The sequence below is a fragment of the Salvia miltiorrhiza genome, chromosome 7, assembly GCF_028751815.1.
Source record: "Salvia miltiorrhiza cultivar Shanhuang (shh) chromosome 7, IMPLAD_Smil_shh, whole genome shotgun sequence".
NCBI lineage: Eukaryota > Viridiplantae > Streptophyta > Magnoliopsida > Lamiales > Lamiaceae > Salvia > Salvia miltiorrhiza.
This window is the reverse complement of record NC_080393.1, coordinates 39,242,436-39,247,782: the sequence shown is the minus strand read 5'-3', so window position 1 is coordinate 39,247,782 and position 5,347 is coordinate 39,242,436. Positions and strand designations below refer to the sequence as shown.

Here is a 5,347-nt window from a genome sequence, read left to right as displayed (position 1 = left end):
CTCTCCTCGTATTCCACATCAACTGCCTCGTATCAGAATCTATCATCTCAAACAATTTCGTCATCAAAACAATACATAACTCATTAGTGAATCAAACTCAGCTCTCAACCGGAGGAGATGGGGTGCTGGGGTTCTGTTTCGAATTGACTCTCTCAAACTAGCCTAAGAATTCAAATTAGACTAGTACTCAATTTTAAAAGAGTAGAAGCAATCAAAGGTTCAACTTAGTCAAGCAATAGACTCAGAGCAGATGACCTGCTCTGATACCACCCTGTCGCAGCCCGATTCCCGACGCTAGTTATAGCGGGGAACGAGTATCGATACGACTATTTTAAAAGAATAAAAGACAGAAGAATAGATTGAACATCAAGCGGAAGCTCGTATGACAAAGTGTTAAGGAAATCATCTTAAATCAACTCCAGGGGTATAAGCGTCAACATCGTCATAACTCCAAAAATATCAGAAATTTCAAGATCAAAAACAAAACGGGTATGGCTCATTTTTCATAAGGATTCACAATATACAGAGTATCGCAGCAAAAGATGAATCGATTATATGTATGAAGACATATAACCGCGAGTAAATTGCTTAAATTCAAAAGAAAAACAAAGTATCTCATTCATCAAGACTTTATCGACAAAATGGAAATGCGATAAAGTAAATACATCAACTAGATAATCCCCCACCAGCACCAGACCAATCACTACTAGAAAAACGCTCATAGATAACGGATTTTATCCGTTATCTATGAGCAAAAAAACCGTTGTGTATAGTGGTGTTATCTATTCTATACATCATAGACAACGGTTTCAAAACCGTTATGTATAGAGTAGCATAGATAACGGTACGATGTGTCATACATAACAGTACGCATCCGTTATCTATAAAGGTTATACATAACGGTTTTTCACCGTTATGTATTAACATTTTTCCGTTATGTATTAATTTTTTTTTTTTTTATCATAGTTAACAGTTTTTTGCACTTTTGATAACGGTTTTAACCGTTATCTTTGATAGAATACATAACGGTTTTTCACCGTTATCTATTAAGATTTTTCCGTTATGTATTAATTTTTTTTTATTTTTTTTATCATAGTTAACAGTTTTTTGCACTTTTTATAACGGTTTTAACCGTTATCTTTGATAGAATACATAACGGTTTTTCACCGTTATGTATTAAGATTTTTCCGTTATGTATTAATTTTTTTTTATTTTTTTTTATCATAGTTAACAGTTTTTTGCACTTTTTATAACGGTTTTAACCGTTATCTTTGATAGAATACATAACGGTTTTTTGCACTTTTTATAACGATTTTTTGCACTTTTTATAACGATTTTTGCAGTTTTTATAACGATTTTAACCGTTATCTTTAATTAGAATACATAACGATTTTTTGCACCTTTTATAACAGTTTTTTGCACTTTATATAATTGTAGTATATTTTTAAATTTTGCAATTTTTATAAAACGACAAAATGATAAAATCAACGATAACAATGTTATATATCATCCAAGAAATTCATACATTATTATACAAATGAACCAAATATCAAGTATACATCATCATTGCATATTCCGATTCAAAATTGAAAATACCAACAACCTTATAGCTAAAACAAAAATCTATCATACAATGTTTCTAGCACCAATAGACTTGTAACCTTTATACTTCAGGCAGAATCTCTTGAACCTGAAATGAATCTATAATCCAGCAGGCATAAAATGTAGAAAGAAATACATAATCAAGTAAAGAAGCTACCTGAAATGGAAAGATTTTTCATCTAGAAACCTTCAAAATAAGGTGTAACAATGTAAGGAAAAAAGAAAAATAATTACTTGGTATAGAGGCCTATCAGGTTCCTTCCTCTGCTGCTTTCGAAGATCAATAACATCAGGGGTTTCAACGCCAGTAGGAGTGCTACAATCATCCACCAGATAACCAGTTAGAGCAACTTAAGAAGACATATAGACCAGTCTCTAGTGTACAGTACAATCAAAATCTCAACACAAAAGAGCAAAGCATGTCTTTCACCTTGAAAGGCTGTCAACAGACTGAATGCCATCTTCAAGTTCCTCTTCTGCCATCTGTTCCTCCTCCTCCTCTTCTTCTTCTTCCTCTTCCTCTTCCTCTTCCTCCTCCTCCTCCAAGTCACCCAGTGCTTAGTCTTATCAACTGGTTCTTCCTGAAAATCAGTCGGTATGAATTACATGGAGACAAAATCATGATAAAATGCTCGCCGTTACAAAGAGGGGAGCATGTATGAAAAAGGTTCTAATATACTATGTTCCTTTACCTCATAATTGGGCTGTTCTTGTTGCACAAAGCCGAAAACATCTCCATAGAGGGGACGTCCATACTAGTTCACAAGAGAAAATACAAATATGTGAGGGATATTCATTAATGAAACTCAAGGTAAAACCACAAAGTATATTAAGGTAAACTCACTTCATCAACAGGTGGTTTGCCCCATTCTCCATGCCCATAGCCAAATTTAGCTCCAGCGGGGATTGGTGCATTAAGGCCAGGGATTTTTAAATGAGGATAAGAAGGTGGAGGACTATATCTCTGCCATGACAAAAGAAAGTACTAATTGCAACTCATCTCTTTTATGAGAAAGTGACGCAACAACATAGAAAGTAGCTTTATGAATGAAACAAACCGAATAAACTAAGCAAAGTAATAATCTTGTAAACCTGCATATTGATGAGCCATCTGGTAAATCCTACTGCGGTTTCTGATGCTTTGTGCAGTTTTTCCAGTCACCTCAAGTATACTGGCTGTTGGTCTTGCCACAGCAATACCTGCAGGAAAAGCAATTGCAATCCATCTCCATTAAGCCAACAGTCCAACATACGGTAAAGAAATCTTCTTTTTAACAGCAGTACCTGAAAGTACTCCAGGCAGGCCATGTTTTTCAGCCCCTTTGATTGGTGATTGGAGCCCCTTTAAAACAATAAGCAATGATGCATACCGTGGATCAGCCTCCCAAGTACTACACATATTATAGGTTTGAGCATAAGAAATTATAAATAAAGAGTAACAATATAGAGATCATCTTGATAATAACTCTCGAGTGATGCAAACCTTAAACGAACTCTATTCTATATGAACTCAAGTTTACTTGTCAGTAAAATTAGGATTTCCGAAACAAATATGAAATGGAGCATCAAACCTTTTACTTCCAGCTTCCAAGTGAAAAGACGAACCCGTACCCTTTTGCTTATAATTAACATAAAATTTTGGTGCAAGCATTGACAATCACATATCTGTAAAATGAAAGGGAATCAAGTGAACAGAGTGCTAAATATACGAATCAATTGAACAAATAGTGTAGAGACTGATAATTTTTGTCCTCCCAGAAAATGGTGGCAGAAACAGATAAAACATAACCAGATACCTTTGATGGTTGAGGAACGACAACACTGGTAGAACCAGTTGGTGGAACTAGTGAAAATGGGGAAGACCATGAATGCTTTTCGAGATTTTCTATGACAGAAGCCACATGTCTACTGAGCTTCACCCAAACCTCTCCAGAATACGAGTCAGGATCAGGAGAAAACAAGCAAGCTGAAACCTTTTTACTACAAGATCAGGTGTATTCAAAGTTGCTTCACTAGTAGAACCTGAGGGAAAGTAATGAACGAATGGAATAAATAGCTCTACAAGAATCAGTAACATAATTTCCTGAGCACTTCACCTGAAGCAGGTACATCCTGATCAGAAAAGATAAGAGAAAGACCATCTTTCTTTTTAACAACTACATTCTTCTCATCCAACTCATAGCATCAAGGAATTATGAACACAGGAAATAAGAAGTGAAACAATAATATCACATCAGATTACTAATCAAGCCAAAAACAAGAATACATGAAATAAAAAAATGAGCAGGTCATGCCAAAACGTTTAAACAACAATAACCATACAGCTGATTCCCTAGTAGGCTAGCTATTACAGATTTTTTAAGAAAGGGAAAAAGAAAATCACACAAACTTAGTTTAACACTATCAAATATCATTCAGATAAATGATACCATAAAAAATTGCAGATCAAATGACATAAAGCAAACTGAAGAGATATCTTTGATGATCACCATACCTCAAATTCCTTCCCCTCATAATACAAATCACCGTGATTTGTCAATTTCGGCTTAGTCTGATGTTTGAAGAAGGCATCATGAAGAACCTACAAAAGTTAAAACAGGCAACTGATAAGAATGATATGCATAAGAAAAGAAAGGAAATCAGTCTCACTTGTCTGATTTTCTCGATTCCTGTGGCAGCAATGAAATCAGGAAGTTGAAAAGGCTGCTTTTCAATACCTCTCTTTCCCTGAAAAGCAGCCATCAAAGAAGTTGAGATGTGTGACAAGCATGTAATTTTAAAACATAATCTAGTATTCATACATGCATCGAAATAATATTTGCCCTGTTCGTTAACCCAACGTTCCTACTTTTGATTTTTGGGCATCAACCAATAACTTCTAGTTTATAATGCAAATATCCAAAGTTAATCAGACACTTTAAGTTACCATATAGCAAAATTTATTCTCCACCAAGAACTGCAAAGACATTCAAAACCATCACCAAGAACTGCAAAGACATTCAAAACCATCATGCTCTATTACTGCTAAAGACACGTCAACTCAAAATGGGATGGAGTATGGAACTGTGAACTAGTTTATAATACAAGATGAGATGAACTGAAACAAGAAAAAAAAAACTAGCGAAAATTCAAGCCATAAATCCCTAAAATTCGAGTCCAAAATGCCCTAAAATTTGCTACCTAATGCACTCTTCAATTTCATTTAGTTGTTACCTGAAGAATGAGGGCGACTGTTGTCGGAGTCAGAGGCCAGGGGCAGTGGTGGTGCGATTGGAGCGGTGGTGGGCGCTGAGCCGACGACGGAGGTTGCTCTGCCCAAATTCTAAAATTAATTACGCAAAGATAGAAATACATATAGAAAATGGAGAGAGAGAGTATACCGTGGTGGTGGAAGCGAAAGAGAGGTGATGGGGATGGGGGCGACGCCAGGCTGGAGAAGGTGGCGGCTAGCGGCTGCTTGCCGGAGACAAAGGCGGCACAGAGAGGAGGTAGAGAGAGGGAGAAGGGCTTCAGGTCGGAGAATTATCAACCTCATCCGCTCTCGATTGCAAATCGGAGAATTAGGGCTTTCCCCCTTTCCTGCCTCGATTATGTAGAGTTGAGAAGAGAACCGGCCGTAGAACACCATCGGCTCGCCGATCCTCGGACCACCAGCAACGATGGGCGGGCTCTAGGTCGCGTAGCTCGCCGGTCTCCCTGAGATGGCGACGGCTGCGTTGTACCGAACAGAGAAGAACTAGGGCTC

The 5,347-nt window shown here is 37.0% G+C and overlaps 1 long non-coding RNA gene across 1 annotated transcript; it reads right to left on the bottom strand.

Moving 5' to 3' along the window:
* Window positions 1-3,891: 3,891 nt before the first annotated feature.
* LOC130992931 (uncharacterized) lies at window positions 3,892-5,022 on the bottom strand. The gene is made up of 4 exons (XR_009091491.1): window positions 4,983-5,022; window positions 4,816-4,913; window positions 4,252-4,329; window positions 3,892-4,183 (listed from the first exon to the last, which is right to left on the bottom strand). It is a non-coding gene; the product is annotated as an uncharacterized LOC130992931 (long non-coding RNA).
* Between the last annotated feature and the right edge of the window lie 325 nt (window positions 5,023-5,347).